The 24,013-nt window shown below is 40.7% G+C and overlaps 1 protein-coding gene across 6 annotated transcripts in view; it reads right to left on the reverse strand.

The window, feature by feature from the left end:
- CTNNA2 (catenin alpha 2) overlaps positions 1-24,013 on the reverse strand; it is a 1,089,024-nt gene that overhangs the window by 301,666 nt on the left and 763,345 nt on the right. The window lies entirely within an intron of this gene.

Below are 24,013 nucleotides of genomic sequence, written 5' to 3' on the forward strand. Positions count from 1 at the left end.
AAGGAGGCAGGACACCTTGAGAATGCAAGGTGGCATTTATAAAGAGCCAGAAACCACTCATGGTAGTTAGGGAGCCATGCTTGCTAATGAATCCTCAGCTTTAACCAGCAGAGTGGAAGGTTTCGCTGGTTTCCAGAGTATATCTATGTCTCAGCAGGTAAAGTCAAATAAAACATTAAAGCATGTGTCTAGAGAACACACATAATCAGCTATTAGGAGGGAAGAACACACATGCCTGGAGACGCAACTTGCCCTAACTTGTTTCTCCTTACCGCTCCCTGTATCCTGACACAGCCCTTCCATCTCAGTCTGGCTGATCTGTTTCCCCCATTCTCTGTGACCATGTCATGACTTCCTCATTCCCTGTGCCTGCTCTTTGAGCTTGTCTCTGCCAAGCTAATTTCTACATACTCTCTAAGTCTGAAGTGTTCATTATGAGAGAGAGAGAATGAGCAAATCCTAGGGTGATGGGTCTCCTCTCAGTCTTTACTACACCTTTTCATTTGCTTCTATAATGTGAGGATTTTTTCTCATTGTTTATAATGTCTATTTTGTTTCCTTAAATAAAACACTATTTCTCCAAAGCAGAAGTCATTCTCCCTGATGCATCCCCTCCATGGGCTGGTCACTCACCCACATGACCCAACGGATCAAATAAAGGGTGAAAGGAAGTCACGTGCTTTTCATTGTATAGACAGAAGCAAATGGCCTTGTATGATTCTCAGTAACTTTCCACAACCATTATGGTAACTATGATATGCAAGGAAATCAGAAGGAATATCAACAGCATTGTACAAACATAAACATAAACCACATACATTAAAGACACACACACACACACACACACAGGCACATCATGAGGGGATATCTCCACCTAGCCATTCTCAGAGGCAGGATTCCTAAGTAGGCTCTGGTTTAAATTCTGGCCATAATCAACTAGTCTGAGCCAGGGCTGCCCAGACCAGCAAAGCAGCTTGGGAAATAGCCTAGAGCCTCTGTAATAGGACCAGGGCTGACCCACCCCAGCCACTAGTGCTGCTTCTCTGTGCCATGTGCTTCTCCAGGAGACTGCTCCAAACCTCTTCCCCACTTCCTTGTCTCTCCTCCTCAGTGGGTCTTTCAATCTGGCCCCTGAGCCCAGACATCCCCCCTCCCCATAGATAGGCATGTGCCTTCAATACACAGACACTCATCTCCCTTTAACCTCCTGCAACTTGAAATCACCACATCAAAGTTCCCAACGTTGCCCCCTCACTCAGGAGAGAGAAAAGGCAGAACGGTTACTGGTGCTTTCATAAGGAACTGATCACCTTTCCCTGAGAAAGATGGAGAATGACAAATACCGAAAAAGCAACCTATCTGCTTTCTGATTGATGGAACTGGACTGTGAGTAAGCCAGGAGACAGTGGCAGCTAAGAATTTATTGACACAGAGAGCAAAATGGGGAGTCCAGAGACTTCTCCTCATCACTCCAGAATTACCAACTGATTACTTCCCCTTCCATATTCACTGTGAAATGCATCCAACAGTGGACGCCAGATAAGCTCTCCACACCAGTAAGGAAACATTTCCAGGCCTCAGAATTGCAAGGAAACAGAGGGAGGAAGAATGAAACCATATATACATCTAAAAGGGAGGGAGACCTCTAGTGCAGATGGTTGCCCACACTGAGCACGTGGGTAAGTGATTATCACAAAGGTGAAAGAAGCAAGTTTTGGGCATATGTTGTAGCTAAAGTCGAAGCAGGGGTGCGAATGATATAGCAGGACAGACAATTAGGGAATTAATTAATTAAGGCTCTGTTTATACATCTATTGTCAGTGCTAATTATTTGTCGGTTTGAAGTAAGCTCTCTTGTCTTCATTAGTGGTTGTCAGTGAATGATAACATACTTGGATTTCTGCAGTGTCTGTTGTTGTTTCCGAGGATTGTATTTGCAGCGTCAGCTCATATTTTCACACGATGACAGTAATAATCAAGGAATACATACTCACTGAAGCTAAAAATGCCTTTTTTTTTTTTTTTAACAAGAGGTATGTTACTGTTTCTTTCCTTTAGACTTTAACCTCTGTCTGGTTTTTGGCATATCCAGGTAACAGTTTTCCTTCAACTTTGAAGAAGACAAAATGGTTTGTTTCCTTGGAAGAGGATGAGCCAGCAAAAGTTCCCTCCACAAAGCATTTGTGGATCATCAAATCCATTTTACAAAGGACTCCCCTCCTGTGTTCCTCCTCTGCCCCTCCTCAGGATTCCTAATTTGAGCAAGCACATCTAGGCAAGAGACCTGGTTTGGAAGTCCGTCGATAGCCTTCCAATAAGGAATTGGTCACAGAATCAACTTGATCACGCCTGTGATCATTCACTTCTATCTTTAAAAAAGAGTACCTGCTATTCTGTTCTTTTTCTTGTTTTGGTGAGAAGGATTGGTCCTGAGCTAACATCTGTGCCAATCTTCCTCTATTTTGTATGTGGGATGTTGCCACAGCATGGATTGATGAGCAATGTGTAGGTCCGTGCCAGGGATCCGAACCCTCGAACCACAAGCCACCGAAACAGAGCATGTGAACTTAACCACGATACCACCAGGCCGGCCCTATACCTGCTATTCTTTACTGTTGATTTCTTACAGCTGCCCTCAGACTTAGAACCAGAAAGCAGTATGTATTTTAACTTCTGCAATCCTGTAAGAGTTGTCAGGGTCTAGGCAGTAGGGGAAGGAACAGGGAGTGGAGGGCAGAGACTGGAAGGAGATAAATGAAGGCCTTTATCAGCAACGCCTTAAGAATATACCTGGAGAAAGAAGCCAGAATTCTAAAATGGCAAGAAATAAGGATGCTAGATTCAGCAGTTTTGATTACAGAAAGATAGGGTGTGTGTAAGTAAGAGGGAACGATGGAAGAGATGAGAATACAGACCAAAGAAGGCAGTCATGAGAAATTTGACATGATTTCACTCTCGGGGGTTATTTTGGAGATATTTATGGCTTTTTAACCAGTAACTAAAGAGAATCTAATCAAACCTATCCTCCTTTAAGAGCTAGACCTGAAAAAAATGACATTTTTTTTTGCTTTTTAAGAAGCTACTTTGTTTCCTTAAATGGAAAGTTTTCTGTGGTACATCTTATTTTAGACTCTCTAACTTCATCTTCTCTTTTCTCCTATTTTTAAAAAATTAGAACTGTTGACTAATTTGTGATGCCTGTTATTTCTGGGCACATTTAGATTGGCCATTCGTGTCAGATGCTAAAGGTGGTGATTCCAAAGGCAAAGGAATGGAGTCACATGGTCATATAATTCTTAGCGCATAAAGATGAACTTCTGAAGGAGAGGCAAGGGGGGAGGGGGCGGAGGAGGACAAAATCTGAGTGTAGAAATAGATAAAATGACAAGAAGACTAGAGTTGCCATCTGCTGGAGGATGGAAAGAATGACATTTGACACTCACTATTTGCAAGAGCAAAGCTAAATTCATTAGTCAAAATAATAAATCTGCATGTACTGTGTACTGCCAGTTAAAGGATTAAAAATTGGGAAGACGTGTTATTATTCAGCATTGCGGTTTTTGGATAATGTGAAAATATATGGGGAAAGTAAAACAATAGCATCCTCTTTCCCTAACTTGTACCCTGCATCCTCTTAAAAGGGATGATAAATATTGCTTCATATCCTTTCAAATGCCAGCATGTTCCTTCAACATGTGTTTCTCACTTTCACCGCAGCGACTTTGAAACTGAAATGGATGATGGGGTTCTTTCTGTAAGGCTGCCTAGTCATTGATCCAGACGTTTTTCTGCTTATATAACATAGCCAAATGCATGAAGCTCACTTAAGTACAATATAAAGAACACTGGACTTGGGGTGAGAAGAAACAGGTGGATAATCTCAGTTTGCCTATCAGCTACCACTGTGACCATAAGCCAATCTCTTTATTACTCTGTGCCTCAGTATTTTACACTGTACAATTATAAATGATATGGAGGATGGGCTGCAGAGTTTAAATGATCTCTAAGGTCCCTTTTAGCTCTCAAATACTGTGAATCTATAAGCATTCCTAACTCATGGAGCACTTATAACATGAATATTCAAGCGAAATTCTCATCATTGCTTCCACTGGATGCAGCAAAACAGTATCTAATGGCTTGATTAATCAGCCATAACCATCTTCTTTGCCCATGAAGGGAAAAAATGTTTTCCCCCTTCTCATATTGGAGCGAAAGAACCAGTTATTTAAACTAGATTTCTCTGACGCTGTTTCTGCTGCAGCAACTGCCAAACCAAAGCTCCTTGATGAGGAAAAATATAAAACAAAAACAGCTTTAAGAATCACAGAGTTAGAACAGCAAGCAACCTCGAAGATCGGAAGTGGAAACTGAGGTTAAGGGACTCATCTATACTTAATAACTGGTTTGGGGCCATAATGGGTTAGATCATTTAATTGGCAAATTCTTCCTTACTTGAAATAAACCCATCCTTTATACAGCTCTAAATCCTGCATATCTACAGCATCCAAGTCAGGTGTCCCTTCCTCTCTCATCAATTCTTGACTAGCCTAGAGTGATTCCTCCCTCCTCTGGGAATACTAGTGCTCAACATCTGAATCTCTCACTCAGCAATGAATGCAGACAGTCTTTCATTCATTTATTCATTAGAAAAACATTTAATGAACACATCATTGATGCCTTGTATCCTTTTAAGAGTTACGACCTCTGTTCTCATGAAGCTTATATTTTAATGGGAGATGGGAGGAAACATATAAATAGGAAAATATCCAATGCCATGGCAGAACATTAAAATAGGCGGTATAATAATGATCTGATATATTTTTTAGATTGAGTATCAAGGAAGACTTCTCTAAGGAGGTGACCACTAAGTTGAGACTTGAGTGACAAGAAGGAGATGCCTATTTCTAAAAGGGAACAGATGGCCATTTGGGGAAGGGGATCAATGGAGAAAGTGAAGTTGGAATAAAATCAACCAGAGGGATAGTGAGGAAAGATGAGGCGAGGGAGGGGGACAAGATCCAGATGACTTGGGGCCTCAAGGTCATGCTGAGAAATGTGGATTTTTATTCTAAGCATTCTGGGAAACTACTGTACTTTAATCAAAGAATTTAGTTATTTTTTCATGTAAATCAGTTTTTCCCCAAGGGTTATGGTCTTACTTTTTTTTTTTTAAATTTCTCCCAACTGCTAGGCAACCCAGATCTTTGTACATAGAAAGCTTTTATGGTTATTGTTGTTTTTGTTTTTTTTGAGGAAGATTAGCCCTGAGCTAACTATTGCCAATCCTCCTTTTTTTGCTGAGGAAGACTGGACCTGAGCTAACATCCATGCCCATCTTCCTCTACTTTATATGTGGGATGCCTACCACAGCATGGCTTTTGCCAAGTGGTGTCATGTCCACACCCGGGATCCAAACCGGTGAACCCCAGGCCACTGAGAAGCAGAACGTGCAAACTTAACCACTGCGCCACTGGGCCGGCCCCCATAGAAGGCTTTTTAATAAACAGCTACTGATTGGCTGACTGCCTGGGTGGTACGTGAAATCTTTAAGTTAGTTAAGATTTTAAGTAGAGGCTTAACTCTGGGAACTCAGAGGTCATGATGATTGCAGCCCTTGACCTCAATTCCACATGAAGGCTGAGGAAATGAGCTCAGGTTGTAGGCAGCATGCCCTCATACTCAGGCTATGACTCGCAGCCGAGCCGCGTGACAACGCCTCATGCTGCTAGGAGCAGCCCAGGAGGAACAAAAGAGCATCTTTGAGGACTCTGTTAGAGCAAAGCAAACCCCCAAACTCTGGAGAGAGGTTCTCACAGTTTTTGTACTCACATGTCACACAGCTATAATTGAAATTTTGGAACAGGTAAATCTGTAACAATTCATGGTGTTCATGCTCAAAAAAGTATCTATGTAAAACAGCAGGCTGAATAATGGGGGGAATTAATTCAGTGCGGTTATTCTGTATTTTCTCTTTTATGCAAGCCTCATTTTTACATGCTTTTCTTTTGACTGGAGGGAGATCTTTAATTGCAGCTTCAAGGGAAGCAAGATTAATAAAGAAGTGGTTAAACATTATGAAAACTAGAATGCTGCTAATGTTTGTTGAGAGTAACCTGACTTATTTTTCATCCTGACCTCCAGAAAGGGCAATTCCCATGTAATTAATTAGCAAAGAATGAGGTGAGGTGGAGGTTGGGGGGGAAGGGGGTGGGAATCATCTTCCTCCTTCTGCCTCACCTCTAGTGATCGAAAGAGGTTCTCAAAGCTATGGTGGGAGGAACTTGTGTCTTGGAAACCCAAGTAGATGCCAGCACCTTCTTAATCCTGTGTGATATCTGGAGTGCTAAGCAATACATACGGATTCACTAATAGCAGAAAGCAAGAAAGAAAGTAAACACAAAGAAACAGATAGGAATAAAACCAGGATGAAAGTACAGAGTAAGAGAAGAAAAGCTGGCAGGTATGCAGAAAAGCAAGAGAGAAGGTCAACGAAGAGAGACCAACAATGTTATATGGAGGCAGAGACCATAGCCCCTCAAGCATCTAGGACAGTGCCTGGCACACAAAAAATGTTTTAAGAGATAGATAGATAGATAGACAGACAGACAGATAGAAGAAGGAGAGAGAAATATGGGGAAAGAAAAGAGGAGTTGAATTTGAGAGAGAGCAGGTAAGCAAGAAGAAAAGGTAGATAAGAGAAAAAGCTAGAAGTGAAGAGGAAGAAAGAGAGGAGACCTAGATAATTATTCCCAAATCCGGATGCATATCAGAATCACCCTGGGGAAATCTGCCTCAAAATGCAGATCCCCAGGCCTGTTCCTAGCTCTATTAGATCAGAACCTTGGGGAGGGGGTTGGGTTATATCCCCAGAATCGAACAAAAGTCAAGACCAAACGCTCTCCCCTGGTGATGTCGATGTGCAGTCAGATTAGGGGACCGCTGTGCTACATGCAAAAGAGAAGAGAAGAAAGATGAGAGCAGCGGGCCCTAACAGTGCTGGGGACAGCACTGAGCCTGGACGAGGCAGTTGTGGTGCAGCCACAGGGCTCTCAACTTCTCTTCAAGAAGATGGCTCATCTTCAAGAAGCAGAGTTCTCCTCCTATTGGAAGCGGTCCCCAGTTTTGCCTGTTCACAAATTACACGCCCTTCAGCGGCATTTGGAATGGCAGATGGCGGACTACAAAGGAAACTATGTTGGAGGGCAGCGTCGCCCTCCTTTCTCCATTGCAAGGGCAGAGAAACAGCCCTCCTTCGCCGCACTCTCTTGGATGGCGAGGAGGCCCCGGTCGGGTTTGGCCTCTGATTGGCACCGGGTGGTAAGAGAATCTCTCTCACATGCTCAGGAACTAGCAAAATTGACTCGGTTTCGGAAAACGGACAAGGCGGCCCTGGCACCCATCTCCCCTGCCACGCATATCCGATCGCCATGGTAACACACGCGGTGGCCGGGCGGCGGGGAGCGCGTCTGCGCCTGGGCCAGGCTGGCGCGTGGGGCCGCCGCCGCCCGGAGCTGGGGGAGCCCGGGGGCGGCAGCCAGCTCTGCGGGGAAGGCAGCCGCCCAAGCAAGGAACAATTGCCTCTCGGGATTAAGTCTATGTGGGCTCGAATTGTGTGTTACTATGACAATGGTAAATAGGTTCCCTGGCTTTCAGGGAAGTGGCTCCGTGCAGTGTGAGCTGCGAAGGCACAATCTCTCTCCAGTTCCAGAACACACACGTACCCATTCATGGGTCTGTTTTCACACCACAGAAAATGAGGGGCTTAGGGAAGCCACTGTATTAGTTTTACTCACTGGGCATTTTACTGACAATGGCCTATACTGAGTTTGATTTAGTGGCTCCAACCAATAAAAACAGCCTGGTAGCAGAGTACAAAGAGACTTAAGCTTGCTTATCAGATGGTAATTAATTTGCTCTCTAGAAAGAAAAATATGAGCTAAGTGTTCTGATAAAGTGGTTCTGTGAAATTCTACACATACCAGCAATGTCTCAGATATCATCTTAAAAAGCACACATATAAAATCATGTTTTGTTCTATTGTTGCTTCCTAAGCAAGAGGAATATGCCCTCTTCTCTGAAGCTAATACACCTTTTTTTAAAAAAAAATAAAATAAAATACAGAGCACCTTCAGAAGAGCTATAGCTTTTCCTGAGTATAGATTACCTACCATCCCAGAGGCGGCCTCGCAAAACATGTTAGCAGAAATAAGGTATTGATTGAATATAGTCACAGTAAACACTAAACTTACATTAATATTTCCTACCACTGCTGATTTAGCATTTTATCATCTATCAGGGCCTACAAGTGCATGTATACACACATGCACAAAAATTAAACCTTGCCACAATTAACAGGATTTAGAATATATAGCCTTTTTATATATCAGAAAGACAGTTTTTTAAAGCCCACTATCATATGATTTAAGAAAAGAAATATTCCACAATTATCCCTGGCTGTAGTTCATTTGCATACATTTTAAAAAATTCATTATGCATCACAAATTATTTTAAAATATGTTGTTCGATAAAGAAATAACATACTCAAGACAGATCACTGGTTGGCTCTAACACACTTCCTTCACTTCATCTCTCTGTGCACCTCCTCCAGCACATGCACTTTGTCCAGTTAATACTCTCCTAGGAGTATTTCTGTTCCACCCCGTCAGACGTGGTCCAGGGCCTCCTCACCACCAGTCATGCCTGGAGAACCACTGTAATAGCTTTTCCTTAGTGCCATCTCCCCAAACCCCTCAAGTGAAGTCACCAAACCTGCTTAATTAAAGTTGAGCCTCCTTGTTTCTCCAGGAGTCCCTTCCATTCTACTGTAACATAACCGTGGTCAATATTTACTTGGTAGGTTGTCAAGTTCTTCCATGTTATGTCAGTTATAGACTTTTCTTACATTGTTTCTTTTTGTCGTTTCTATATGTAAGCATGTCAGAGAACCTAACATGTCAAATTTATTTTTATATCTGCAGCTTTATATACAGTGGCTAACAGATAACAACAACAATAAATATTTGAGTGAATGAATGAATGGATGAATGAATGAATATTGGCACACTCTGGTGAATTCAGCTGCTTAGGGGAATTCCTAGAGTTATTCTTCCCCTCCACCCCCTCAAAGACATCACCTCCCTAATGAAATGAAATATGGAGACATGGTTTGGATCCTGATTCAAACAAATCTACTTAAAAAAAAAAGGAAATTTGAGGGATAATGTGAAACATCTGAATAGGGACTGTGTATTAGATAATATTAAACAATTATCAATTTGCTAAGGTGTGATAATGATATTGTGGTTACATAAAAAAAATTAGAGATATACACTAAATACGTAGGAGTAAAATGTTATAAGATCTGTGATTTAGTTTAAAATACTAAAAAATGATGATACAAAAGTGGCAAGAGGTTAATAATGGTTAAGTCTAATATTAATAATTAAGTCTAAATCCAATCAAGTAATTTTTTAGTCACCTGTCTTCCTATCACACTGGATAAGGAATAAAATAATAATAAAGAATGAAAGTAAGGACGATACCTCCACATGGCAATTATCTGGGGGTGATTTCAAATATTCTGTCTGTTCCTTGCTTGAGCACTTTGTGAGGCAAGCAGCTGACTGTATCACAATTCAGAGACGGTAAACCATGGTTCAATCCTAGTGATAGGCACAAAGGCAGCTGGAGCCAAAGGAGAAAAACAGCGAGGAAAACACTAAAGCTTTCTTCCAACATAGATCCCCCCTCTGCTGGGAGATGATAATGGCCTCTTGGTCAGAGACAGGAAATGACAATGCTAAATGTAGGCCTACAGTTTTAGTAGACCTACAAAAATGACAAAAATAATGGAGATATCTCACAGCTATAGAATGCAACTTTAAAACTAACTGTATAGGCATCAGCTGTGTTTACTTTTTAAAAATTGTTCTATAAAGCAAGAACATTAATCCCATTTTATAGATGAAGAAACTTAGGTCCTTGATAGTTAACTTTACATTTATCCTTGAGTTGTTTAAAATTATTAAATGGATGAAAAATAATTCTCAGGATGAAGGCAGTAGCTAAATCTCTGAATCAGAGCAAAATTATTCCCTGACATTCCGATCATTACTTCGATTATTACTTTATAACATGCAATTCCTCCCTTATCTGTTCCCAGAATAGTTGAGTGGAAAATCTTGTGTCATTTCCTACCAGGAGGCTACAGGAAGAGACGCTCTCCCTACTGCAGAAGAGGCCCAGGTCACGAGTTGTTACTGTCTTTATACAGAACATCAAATATTTCTGGAGGGCTTTTTAATATGTCTCATTTTAACCCTCCTGACACCACTCCAGTTAGGTGGGTGGTAAATGCCACCTAGTTTACTTTATAAGTCAAGAATTCTTATGACAGCTGGGATGGTATTCTAGGTGGCAATGACATCAGAGAAGAAAGAATTCTGGAACGAGAGACCCAGATAGTCTGACTATATCCACATCATCAAAGTCATACAGTATCACTTTTCTTTTTCAGCCCTCAGGGATTCTGAAAGAGCAAAACCATCAAAGTAAACAGTAGTTTGCTTTCCACATTGGCTGGATCATATCCTGAGCAGTATACTTGCATCTAAAAAAGATTTCTGAAGCCTTTACAATGTTCACAACAACTATAGGAGAGATGTACTATTCACCACATTATGTAATGAAACAAACTTTGTCTAGGTTTGAAGAGATGTGGCCAGTTTGGCAATATGCCAATTTCATTTTGTCAAAAAACTATTTTGTTGTTTACAACAAAAAAAACTGTATCTATCTGCCCTTGTTAGGCAATTATATTGAAAGGAAGTGGTTAAATTCCATTAAATAACATTCTGAATTTGTAGACATCCTTCAAACACCAATTGTTCTGAAATCAAGTAGATGAATTTAAATTCTTTTAGAGTATTATCTGTGTTTAAGATGAGTACTTAGCCAAACAGGGTTATTGGTATCTGAACATAGTTAACCTATGCATATGGTCAAAGGAACTCAACAAGACCATTTGAGTAGAGAGGGATGCAAACAGGCCAGCCTCCCAAATGTGATTGGGTGTGATAAAGGATGGGGTTCACCCTGTGACAGCAGCTCCCAAAGCATAAGACTGAATCCCTAAATCCTACCTTCCTTAATCATTTGTTATGAATTGTTCAACCAAACATACATAAAAACCTCTTCTAGGACCATTCTGATACTGCCAATGTTGAATGTCTAGGGTAAGATGCAGCAAATCAATAAAGGTAGAAATAGAGAACTGGCTTAGCACAAGGTTATATCTCCTGTCTGTATTGCTCTATGGGCTGGGAAAGAATCCTTGCCTAGCTGAAGACTCTGTCCAAAGGCCTAGCTTCACAAGAAAGGTCCAATCTGATTCTTTAACCGTTTTTGTATTTACTCTGTTTCAGTCTATAAGGCAGTGGCAACGTTACATTACAGTTAGAAAACCACTCACCACATAAATAGGTTAGAACTAGAAGCTTTTGAAACAAGCTCTCAACACCTTTCTATTGAATGTCCCCTTAACTTTCCAGCCCTTGTTCGCTACTTTAGAATTCACAGATTCATAAATGTCAGAGCTGAAAGGGATCTTAGACATCTTCCCATTCAACTTCCATTCTCTAGATAGAGAAAGGAATGCACTCCAAAAACCACACAGCTAGTAAGTGGCAAAACCAGACTTTAAACATGGATATTCCAACTCTACGTTCAGGCCACTCCACTACCCCAGGAGTATAATCTGAATTTTGCTCTTGAAAAATTTCCACCTAAGAGATGTGAAAAATAAAATGGATGGCAGGAGGTTCAGAAACAACTAGAGAGCAATTTAAGACAGTATTTAACAGAACACTTAATTTTTAGATGAGTAATAGTTCAAAGAAGAGAGGGATTAATATGGACTTCTGGGAGTGTGATTCACCACTAGTGAATGGACTCTTCAAAGAATGGAATACTATATTCTATGTGCCCTAACACACATACTATATGCCCTATATAACAAGTATTCTATATTCCCTAACACATTTAACGAAACAGAGTAAGTCCCTACTAGCACACGGTTGTTGGATGGATGAGTGGCTATATGGGTTTGTGGATGGCTAAGTGAATAGTCTGGAGGAAAGAAGCCCTTATAAAGGAAGTGGGATTTAATAGGGGTTAGAATCAGAGGGACAATATGGAGGTTAGAGAATATTGCCATAGGCATTATTTCCATAGAGGCTGTTGAAAAAACAACCTACTCAAAGCAGAAGACACTTACTAGGAAGTAGCAGATGACGCATTTGGACACTGACATCTCAGCATCATGCAGCTGATCAGCGCCTATTCCCATGACTTCACTGGGTTATGTTTAGATTAGTGTTGTAAGTGCAGGGAGAGTTTGAGGAACTTGTTAATGAATCCAGACTCCCACATACAAAATAAGATTTCTGAATGTGTGTGGTCGTTGGTATTCTGTTCTGTTCTTTCTCTACGCAAACAGCAACAGATGGTAGAAGGGGGCCGAGAGGAGTGGGAATCCAGGAGGAAAGTTTAAGTTGCCCCATGTTCTCTCTTGCTGGGTCTACTCTGGATGAATCCTGGGGAAAAGGAAGATTGTAGAAGAATAAAGTTTGGCTTTTACAGAGTCAAAAGGCTGATTGGCATCCAGCTCTCTTAGGTGCCCCATAAAAGGGTCTATGGAATGTAGAAAAATCACTTATCACTAATACCAGCTGTGATAAGGTAAGTGGCTTAGGTTTTCTGTGTCTTGATTTCCTTATGTATATTGGGAAAATGGTAGAATCTCATAGTACTTTAAGGAATAAATGGAATTAATATATTAAAGTGCTTTACTTTAGTGCCTGAGATAGAGTAATCACTCTATAAGGCTTGGTAAAGCTGATGAGGATGCTGGTGAACATTCGTAAAATGAAGATATAAAAAGGTGCACTGACCCTTTAAAGAAGCATGTCTTGTGTTCAAAATCCTCCTCATCTCTTCAACCCCGTCTCACTCAGTCCAGCATGTTAGCCATTTACAGTTCCTTGAACATAGGCTTGTTTTGGCCTTAGGACCTTGACACTTGCTATTCCCTCTGCTTGGAATGCACATCTCGTGGAGCTTTCAGTGGCTGCCTCTTACTCATTACTCAGGTTTCACCTCCATTGTCACCTCCTCAAGGTAGCCTTGTCTAACTTTAAAGCAGTCCTCTTCCCTCAATTTCTCTCTTCCACATGATTCTATTCTAACTTTCCCTAGCACGTTAGTATCTAAAAATTATCTTATTAATCTGTTTGCTTTCAAGGTTACTCAGTCTTATTCACCAAAGTACCCCAAGACCTAAAATATGCCTGTAGATATCAAGTGCTCAACAGATATTTGCTAACCACTCACTGGTGGACTAACTAGTTGATAAAGACAGGACCCCAAAGAGTATACATTTAAGATAGTGTTAATTATAGCTTCGAAGAAGAATTTATCCCATTCCGAAAAGAGAATACCCAAAGCAAACTTCACACAGAATGACACCATTAGGCAAAATTTCTGTTTTTTTTTTTTTATGCTCAGTCTTGAGGTAAAAGGCAAACTAAGGGAGGACATTGGAAGTTGTAACCAGGTTCCTTCACTTAATAGAAAGTCAAAAGTTGAGAAAAGCTACGAGTCTTTTAGATGCCACTTGTTTGACTTCAGCCTGGTGAAATAAACTTTTATTGTTGAAAGCTTAGTTTTTCCCCTCTTCTCCCTACTTTTCCCCCTCACTTCTGGGGTCTGAAGTGAAGAGAATCCAACAAACTCTAGTATGCTTGTATTTTCTATATGTTTAGATCAGTTGCCTGTATATGCTAGATACTTAATAAGTTCTGCTTGTCTTACTACGTGTATAAAGGCCTAAAGAGTACCTAAGGACTTGCACACATGCTAGGGATATTTAACCTGTGGTCCAAAAATTGAAGAGTCAATCGTTCAACCTTTAGAAAACCAAGGTCCAGTTAAGCAACTATTCTGGACTATTAAAGGTCAGGTTAAGTAAGTACATGCCGAGCTGTTCCCACTTTAAAAATTGTTCTAACATCTAAATGGGGCTTCCTAGTTAAATACTATATTCTTTAATATTTATGTGCTGTTATTTTAATTTTAAATTTCTATTTTTATAGGCAAAGGACAATTGAGCGGAAAAATGTTATACCCTCTCTCTCTCTCTAGCTATTCATGCTGTGAAGCAACCTGTTTTACTGTTTAAACCTGTGTTTGTTCTGTTTCAATTGTGCAGAAGGAAACAGTTCTGGCACCTTTAAAAATCAAAGATCTATCACTCAACAGGAGAACACAGCAACCTAGGAAAGGGAATTATGAGGAATAGCAAAAAGATACGGTGCTTCTGAAACCTTATTGGGCTTATGAATCACCAGGGGATCTTGTAAAAATGTAGAGTCTGAATCAGTATGTCTGGGGTGGAGCCTGAGATGCTGCAATTCTGACAAGCTGTAGGTGATACCTATGCTTCTGGTCCTTGGTGTTTATGAACCATACTGTTTGGGCCATATGGCTTGAGAAATAAAAATCACTTTAGAGCATTTAGTACTTACAGTTATAGTAACATTAAGCCACTACTACTTTATTTAACCTGCAAAAATGACCATAAATTCTTCCTCTCCCATCCAGAGATGGAGCCTATTTCTCCACTCCTTGAATCAGGTTGACCAGGTAACTAGCTTTGGCCTACAGACAACCACAATTGGCCAGAAGGTGAGTCTTGGAAAGTACTTGTGCATTTTGAGACTTGCCCTCTTTTGCTGCTCTTGGAACCCTGCAAATCACACAACTGCACCCAAGCTAGCCTGTTGGAGGATGAAAGGCCACATGCAAGAGAACCAAAGTGACCTAAGCTATAGTCAGTCAGTCAGTCGGGCTCCAGCCAGCAGCCTGCCAACTGCCATCCCTCTGAGCAAAGCCATCCTGGACTATCCAGTCTCCAGCTACTTCTCCAGTTGATCAGAGACATTTGAGTGAGCATAGTCAAGCTGGCTTATACAGATCTGTGGAGCCAATACACAGCACCATGAACTAAATAAAACAACTGTTGTTAACCATCAAGTTTTTTGTTTGTTTAATTAATTAATTACTTTATTTATTATGCAACCTCTGAGGCAGAAACTGATACTTAAGGAAGAAGCAGTAAGAGTTTTAAGTTTGAGGCACCTGACACCATCAGTGCTTACGATTCTTTTTCCATCTTCTCTTCACTCTATGTGGCATCATTTTGGCCTTATCTAATAGAAATTGGTATAAGTAGTTATTGCAATAGAATTGGAACTATTTTTCTAGTTTTACAATTAAATTTATTTTTATCTTTTATTTTACTATGTTGAAGACTTCTCCTTAGAAGTTGTCACTGCCCAGGTGCCCAGCTTATAAGTGGCAAAACAATTTTTAGTCTAAAATAAAGTCAGAAATTTCAAAAGTTCTTTTCAGTAAGTTATTCAATGTCTCAGATTCTTCTGCTAAAATGTAAATACAGAACTGCATTCTGAAGGACATGATCTCTAGTCATCACGTTGTTTCAAGTTTGAGAAGGTGATCGAAGGCCCATCCACAAAGGAATAATCTTACACTGATGTGAGATGCCAATGACAAACCCTTCTGGGGGAAAGATACACACAACGTCAGACAGTCATTGACACAGAGTCCTTACACAGACAGTACTTTTCCTTTGCAGGTTTACTCATCGATGGGCATTCTCCCCAATATTGGTAATCCTTGACCATCTGGGCTCCTCTCAAAACTGTCAATATCAACCATATTTTTTCTTTTCCACAGTCACATGAAATATGTATTAATGACAGTCTCATGGCCACGCCTTTATATTAAAGGCTGCTCACAATGGACTAGGGCAATGGTTCTCAGTTTTTTAAATGGTCCTTCCTATTCCTCTTCTGCTCCCTCCTATTCTTCCATGTTGAGAATCAATAAAAGAAGTTTGCAAACTGGTATTCCACAAGCTGAATACTCTCTGCAGTGTCACTTGCTTACTAATAGAATATGATTTTTAAAAATTAGAATTTGAAAGACTTCAATTAAAAGATGTACTTTGTAGGTAGCACATGCCCTAGATCCTATCATCCAGCTGATTCCCACATCCACATTATCTTACTGGGCTGTGAAGATGTCTGACTGAGCATCAGCTGTATTTTAATCTTTCTTGCTAGGGATTGGCATCTACAGCGACCACTGTAACCACTAAGCACATTCCAGGGATTCCCTGATCTGTATGTCCAGCTGTAACCTTTGTCTATATCTTCAGCTGCTTACTTGTAGCTCCAAATGTCAGAGTTTGCTTTCACGTCTTACTCTTCCTTGCCTTCCATCTACCCTAGACAAGCCCACTCTATTGAAATCATCTTAAATTATTTCTTGGAAAAAGTATCATTTGAAAGATTATCAATCCCACTACAAACTCTTATTGTACATGGCCTTCCCTGTCCATCTCTAATTTTAACATAGGCAGTCCCACACAGTATGTCATTTGGGCAGATGTGGTAGCCTCCAAATCACTCTTCTTGCTTCCAGTATCCTTTTCTCTGCTGTTCATCTTCAGGACCATCATCAGAACTATATTCCTTGTGCCCACATTTTGGAAATCATAATCCAGGTTGAAAGTCTTCCCAATGTGTTTCTAAGCTAATACTCTGGTTTCATCTCTCCTCACTCCTTTCTCTCTCATACCTGTGCTCCAGACACTCTAAACATCTCAGGAACCCCTGTAGTTTTTTCAGACTTTGCCTACTGACTGGAGTGGTCTCCGCCATCCATCCATCTGGTCAACTCCTCCTCCTTTTCTCCCAGCTTCTCTGACTGGCCTTGCTCAGTTAGCTAGAGAAATCTCTCCAACCACAGCTCTTGTTTATATCTCTGCCATAGCGTGAATCATAGTGCTTTGTTACCCATTATGCCCACTCCAGATCTGAGAAAACAAAAGGCAGGGACCACATTATATCTAACTCTGTATCTCAGAAACTAAACCTCCATTTGACTTAAACTAACAAAAATAAGCAAGAACAGCCACAGACCTTTATGTTAAATAATTAAAAGGCATTCTCAAAGCGCTTGTGAGAGATTAAGAAGTGGTCCCAGAGAATGGGAGATAATTTGAATTAAAAGATAAATGCATCCAATTGGGCAGATCAATTTACCACAGAAGGCTCATTGCTTACATATGATGGAGAATTTCCTACATAAAATAGATCTGTAAAAGATGGCCATATATAAATGGCATTAATCCATGTGACTTCAACTCCAAAAGGCTGGACCTTCCTAGGTTACTATTTTGTGCCTATATGTCAATGTAATACAGAGGCTTTTTATATTTAGCTCAGATTCCCTAGGCTATTGATTAAGCAGGAATTCAAACCAGTTAATAAGCTCAATTCACCACGAATGTCTGAGCCCAGAACTATGGCAGATTGCAATAAGAAGAGAGTGGACATGTTTACTAGTGCTGTGTGGCGATTCCTATGTTCTTTAAATATGGTCTCTTATGTCTGATCTTCTTCCATACCTTTAGAGGTAGATATTAGCAGGTCCAAAGATCAGGAAAATAACAAGTCTGTCTTTAGGGAGTTTCATTTTACCTATACGGACAAAATTAGCAACATCTGGAAAATTCTATAAAACAAGATAATTAAATGTCAAGATGTATCAGAGACAAAACTTACTACAGCATTAAATTGGTTCCATTATTTGTGGCTAGGATGAGGAGGTGAGACCTGCTAATACCAAGCAGAAGAACTGTAGTTGTCCAGCTCTCCTCATAAATTCTTGGGACCTGACGGAAAAAACAGATTCTTGCACTAGCGTCCTGCTATAGTGCTTGAAACCAAAACCTTAGAATCATTCCTTGGTATAGTGTGAGCCAAGTTAAAGTCAAATGCACCTGTGGACTGCAGTTAAATAAATGGTTCCAAAGCTGTTCTGGCACACTGGTTTGGTATTAATAGGTGTCCCAAATAAGTGGGTGCAACCATGAAAAACAAGATTCCTTGTGATTGAGATAAATAATGTACTGTGAATCTCAAAGAATATAGCAGAGTCTGGTGCATTTCACAAATATATTTAAACATTCTTACCCCCACAGAGCATTATAAGCAACACCGCATTAAACTACTTTCAGACATCAACACCTTTGTGAAAATAATTTGGCTGGCCAGCCACTTAATAAGATGTGTGAATTCCATTCTCATGCACTCCCAGAAGCAACACTGAAGACCCCCAAGCCCAACCCTCCAACTGAAGTGGGAATCTTCTACAGGAAGTAGTGAGGAAATGAGAATAGGAAGGAAGGAAGGATGGTTTCAAGGCATCAAGAACAGATTCAGGCAGGGTTTTCAGTTAGTGCCCCAGCCAGATGAAGGAGAGGAGATCAAAAGACGTTTCTATTTGTGGGATGGCGGAGTTTCTCAAGGAGAAGAGAAAGCAGCAAAAGAGCTATTGGGGGTGAAACGTGCAACCTTTCAGGAGGGCAATCTGGCATTATGTATTGAAAGTATCTAAAAGTCCCCACCCTTTGAACACCAATTCCACTTCGAGAATTAAAATTTAAGGACACAGGTACCCAAACGTACCAAGGTATATGTCCTAGTCTGTTCAAGCTGCTATAATAAACGACCATAGCCTGGGTGGCTTAAACAACAAACATTTATTTTTCACAGTTCTAGAAGCACGGAAGTCTAAAATCAAGGTGCCTGCAGATTCAGTATGTGGTAAAGCCTGCTTCCTAGTTCATAGATAGCCTCCTTCTCACTGTCTGCCATCCCATGGCAGAAGGAACCAGAGAGCTCTCTAGAGTCTCATTATACGGACACTAATCTCATTCGTGAGAGCTCCACTCTCATGACCTAATAACCTCCCCCAGGCTCCACATTCAAATACCATCACAATGGGGATTAGGATTCAACACAGGAATTTTGGGAGGACACAAACATTCAGTCTATAGGAGTATATGAGGATGTTCATCATGGCCATTTTATGGTGGCTAAAAAACAGAAACAACCTAATTGGTAAACAAGAGAAGACACATAAAATAAATAAAATAGAATGGTTTGCAGCCATTGAAGATGATCCTATCAGTTTGTATTCTTCACATGGGAAAATATCAACAATGAAAAAAATAGTTACAAAGTACTATGTATAATGTCACCAGATTTTAAGAAAATATATGTGAAATATACAAATCCCAAAAGAATATGTACCCCAAACTTAGGGGTTTATCTCTGGATCGCTGAATTTTAGGTGACAATCTTCATTTAAAATTCTTTTTCTTGTTATCTTTCATTTTGATGCAATAAAAAGGTAAAACTTAAATGTCCATGAAGAAAACTCACAGATTGGCAGTGATTAAAAAAAACTGAGGAGTTATGTAAGCCTGAAGATGCCTAAAGCTAGTACATACAAGGGCTCTACACTTCCTGATGTACCGATGATAAAATCAAATTTTATTAAGAGCCCTACTAAGTGCTAGGCTCTGTGATAAGTATACACTTTGTGTTCTATGTGTTTGAACTCCAACAGGAGAGTGAAGAAAATACAGAAAGTGGGAGGGGTTTGTCCAAATTTCTACCACCAATTGTGGGCAATCACTTAACATTTCCGGCCCTTCAATTCCTCAATTACAAAACTAGGGAATCAGTGAAGCTTGAGTTCCTTTTTCAGGTTAGAATTTGTGAGTGCTATAATAGAATGCTTCTCAAAATTTGATGTTAACCTGGGACTAATGGTAAAATGCAGACTTGATTCAGTGGGTTTAGGGAGCCGCCTAAGAGTCTGCATTTCTAACATGCTCTGTGGCTGATAGTCCCAGGCTTACACTTTTGACTTGCAAGACTCTACTTACATGATCTCATTGAATTTCCCCAAGAATCCCTTAAGAAAGCCATCCTTAGCCCTATTTCACTCATAATGGAGTGACCTATCTAGGATCAAACTGATAGAAAATGGCAAAGCAGAGACCCCAATTGTGATCTTTTTACTCCTAGTCACAAAGATATTTAACACCCCATTCAGTTCTAAAATGTTATAATTAGAAATTACTGCCACACTCATAAAAAGTGAACAAGACCAGGAAGAGGACTGGTAAAGGTAAGCTTCTAATGGAATTCAGAAGAATGAGAGATCACTTCACATGAGGACCAGTTAAGAAGTCATAAAAGAAATTTGACATCAACTTTGAAGGATAGCTAGAATGAAGGTAAGCAAAGATGGAAAATACATATGCAGCCGTAAGGTTAATAGGGCGTGATCAGAGCTTATGGCAATGCAGAGAAAACTTGTAGAGAGGGGCCCAGGATAACAAGACAGGCTTCATGGACTGAATCAGATATTTATTACAAGAGCCAAAGAAAGACAACTCAAAGGTTGAGCCTTAGACACTAGAAGAATACAGTCAACTAAATTTTCAGTACAGCATTGGAAACCCCTTACCAACTTCCTTCTCCTCAACATAGAGATTCCATTTGTCCCTGTCTACCTTCCTCTTCCCCCCTAGCACCAGGGAATTAGTCTACTCATCGTGATAGAAGCATGCCAGTTTCCATACTTGTACTTACACTTTCACAATGATCACCCCTCCTGTCAGCTCACCTACATCTTGAGTCCGTAAACTACTTCATCAACTTTGCCTCCTTCAAGGAGGCTTTTTAGCTTTGGTTCCATTTGACCTGTCTGCTCTCTTGTTTGTACATTCTGGAGACATTTACTCTCAAGTACTGGGCAATACATAAGTATTCTCAGCAAAATCTCTCAGTATCTGCTTCTCTTTCCCACCTACAGTTCCTGGAGGAAAGCACTAAGTCATTGCATTTCTTTGCTTTACTCCCATTACTCACATCATGCATGGGGTATGCTAGGTACATCCTTAGTGCTATCAACATTACTGTCTTGTTTTAAGAAAAAGATAAAGTATGATAAGAAAAATCACCTCTCCTTTGTAATTTGTTTCTCCTAAGTAGATCTCCTGAGAGAAGCCCTAGGGCCCCCACCCTCCGGCCCCACATGCATCTCCAGAGGCACTCTGTAAAATGCCAGCTATATGCTGTGTGCCCACAGAAACAACAGAGTTCATTTTCTCCTTTTGCAACCGTGACTCCCACTCTCCTCCCCTTCTTCTAAATGTTTCCTTTTAAAGAAAAGTCATGGTCACTGCTACCAAAAATTAAAGACAACAGCATAAAGCTGAAGGTCCAGGCTGGTGCGAGCGATGACAGAACATTAAAATCACCACTTGAATTTCTCTTTCCTTGAACACTGCCAGAGACTGCTAATGGAAAGTCAATGCCCAGAAATGCATGCTCATTTCAGACTTTTTTCACTTGTGCCTCTTGGTTCACAAACTGTTTTCACTAAAACGAATAAATTGGAGGCGGCCTTCAGTTGAGATGGGAGAGGTATGACATATCCAAAAGACGTTGTACGTGACCACCCCCCCCGCCCCCACAACATGAAGTACCAAGAAAAAGCAGGAGGGTTTATTATGCAAAGGTTAATTTACAAGGTTTAGAAGAGGAGGAATTAATCACCTCTCCCTCCTCCAAGCTATACTTCTGGCCTCTCCAGCTGCACCAAGCGTGTTCTTCTACCTCCTCTCAGTGCCAGATTGTGTTTTGCAATCAGATTCACATTTCATGTAACCCAGAGTTCCTTCCCATTTGCTGAATCCACATTTTCAAGATTCTTATCCCTTCGTACCCCCAGTTCCCATTCACATGTTGGCCTGATGGCTTGGGGTGGTTTTCTTGATGCCCAACTACAATGGCGGTTCAAGCTCCTTCCCCACGTAAACATGGAAAACGTTAAGGGTATTTTCAAAGTGTGTAAAACATCCCTCATCAGCATCCAACACTGAAGGAGAGATGTTTGCTGATGGAAACCCATGGTGAGCTCAGAAAGAGAGACTCATCAAGTGCACATAAGTAGCCACATTATAACCCAGTGAATCAGAAGTTCCTACAAGACAGGGAAAGAGATATGAAAGATCAAACACGAGGAAAGAGAGAACTTCAAGTGAGTTCTTTCCCTTTTTTACTTTTTAGTGTGTTGGACCCTGAGAAGCATGAAATTAAAACTCCTGAAAAACAGCCATACAAACTTGCTGTGGTGACTCAAAAGTTGTCGTTTCTCCACTCAACTTCACTGAAACACTTGATTCATGTTGTTCTTATTTAACCTAATTTGCATTGATTTAATCAGTGCTGGTATGCTTTAAATACATAATAAATTGGGATTCTGCAACTTAGATGACTTAGAATAGCTAAATTTCAATAAAGCTCATTTCAATCTGTTAATGTATACACTTCTGCCAAGGGGTTTAAAATCGTAGAAAAGATGCAAACTTGCCACATTAGAGGTGGGAAAAGTTTAAAGATACCATCCAGACGAAATGATTTGCAGGATAATAACGTGACAAGCAAAACATGTATCTATATCTATATCTATATATATCCTAATTACAGCCTAGATGCATCTTCTAAGTTCTGAGTAGCGTACTTAGAAGAAAACTCACATATAAATGCAGTGGATTTAATTTTATTCCCTTTTCTTCTTGCCAACACTCAACTCTTTTCTGCCTCTCCGTACCAGCTCTACAAATCAAGTGACATCCAAAGTGGGACCTCTTCTTGCCCATTTGGCAGGCTCCATCGCCACTTTGCCAAGCTCCTGTATTAGGAGGATATTCTTCCTAGCAGCCGTGGGGATTGGGTGGCTTGTAGGCACAGCACTTGCTGAATGGTTGGCCAGTGTTTACCTGAGCCTGTGCTCCCCCTCCCCCAACTCTTTAGAGTTTATGGCTCAATCAGCTAGCCTGCTGTCAGGAGTAATTGCCTTGGCAAGAGGTGAAAACACTTGATGGTGAAATTGTTTGTCTGTTAAAGTGTTCTTCCGCAGCACCTTGGAGGTGCCAGGACGAAACCTGTAGGTGCCCAGTCCAGAGGTAGGTAGGAGGCAAGAGTGACAAACAGGCAACTATCAAGAATGGCAAAGGAAGGACACCACTTTGAGGTGGGACAGCAAAAGACCCATCTGTCCCTGTAAGAAGCTATGAGATCTTAGATAATTGCCTGAGGTCTCTGTGCCTCTGTTTCATCATGTGCAAAATTAAGGGGGTTGATACTCTAATGTCTCTTCTAGCTCCTAAGACAGCATGTGATGTCTAGGACATTCCAGATTAGTTTTCCTTCCAATTAAATGATGCATCTCTGAGATAAATGACCGGGGCAGAGCTCAGATGAATACAAAATGGAATGATTCATGCCCTGGTTCATAGGACTTTTCCTGAAAAGTACCACTAGTCTTTGGGGACTGTGATTCCACTGGTTGGTGTCTTCAGCTTTGATGCTAAGGACAAACCCAGTTACTTGTCTGAAGTTGATCCAACCTGGGAACTTTGGTAATCCATCTCATTCTTATCACAATGAGTACCACAACAGATAATGTTCACTTATTTTCAGTTCCTGAGAGGCAGAAATGAAGAGAATTCAAAGAAAGGAGCTGGAGATTCACATTTCACTCTCCCTACCACCAACTTGGGCATCTTTGTCGAGAACGTAGCCTTGCCCACACTCACTTCCAGCAGGGTTTCTCTGCCATCTTTGAGGGGTTTTTTTGTGCTTTTTTCTACAGATGACCAACAGGTGCCGGATAATAGCAATACAGACCCTCTCCAGACCAACTGGAATAAGAGAGAGCAAGCTCTTTGTAAGTGCCCCATCTATAAATGATTGTGAATAGAAATAATCAGGCAAGACTTCTCTTTAAACTTAGAAGACACAAATTACTAACAGTCTCAAAGCTTAATTAGGGGTATGGAGGGGGTGGGCTTCATTATGGTTTAAACTACCTCTTCTCTGTTCATTCTCTAGCACGTTCTCCTGGAGTGGGGTGTACTGCGGAGCACAGTAATCACCGTGAGCAGAACGTCAGGGTCAGCCTCCTGGTGTCATACAGCAGAATCTTTCCTTAATCCACCGGA

Source organism: Equus asinus, chromosome 6, assembly GCF_041296235.1.
Source record: "Equus asinus isolate D_3611 breed Donkey chromosome 6, EquAss-T2T_v2, whole genome shotgun sequence".
Classification (NCBI taxonomy): domain Eukaryota; kingdom Metazoa; phylum Chordata; class Mammalia; order Perissodactyla; family Equidae; genus Equus; species Equus asinus.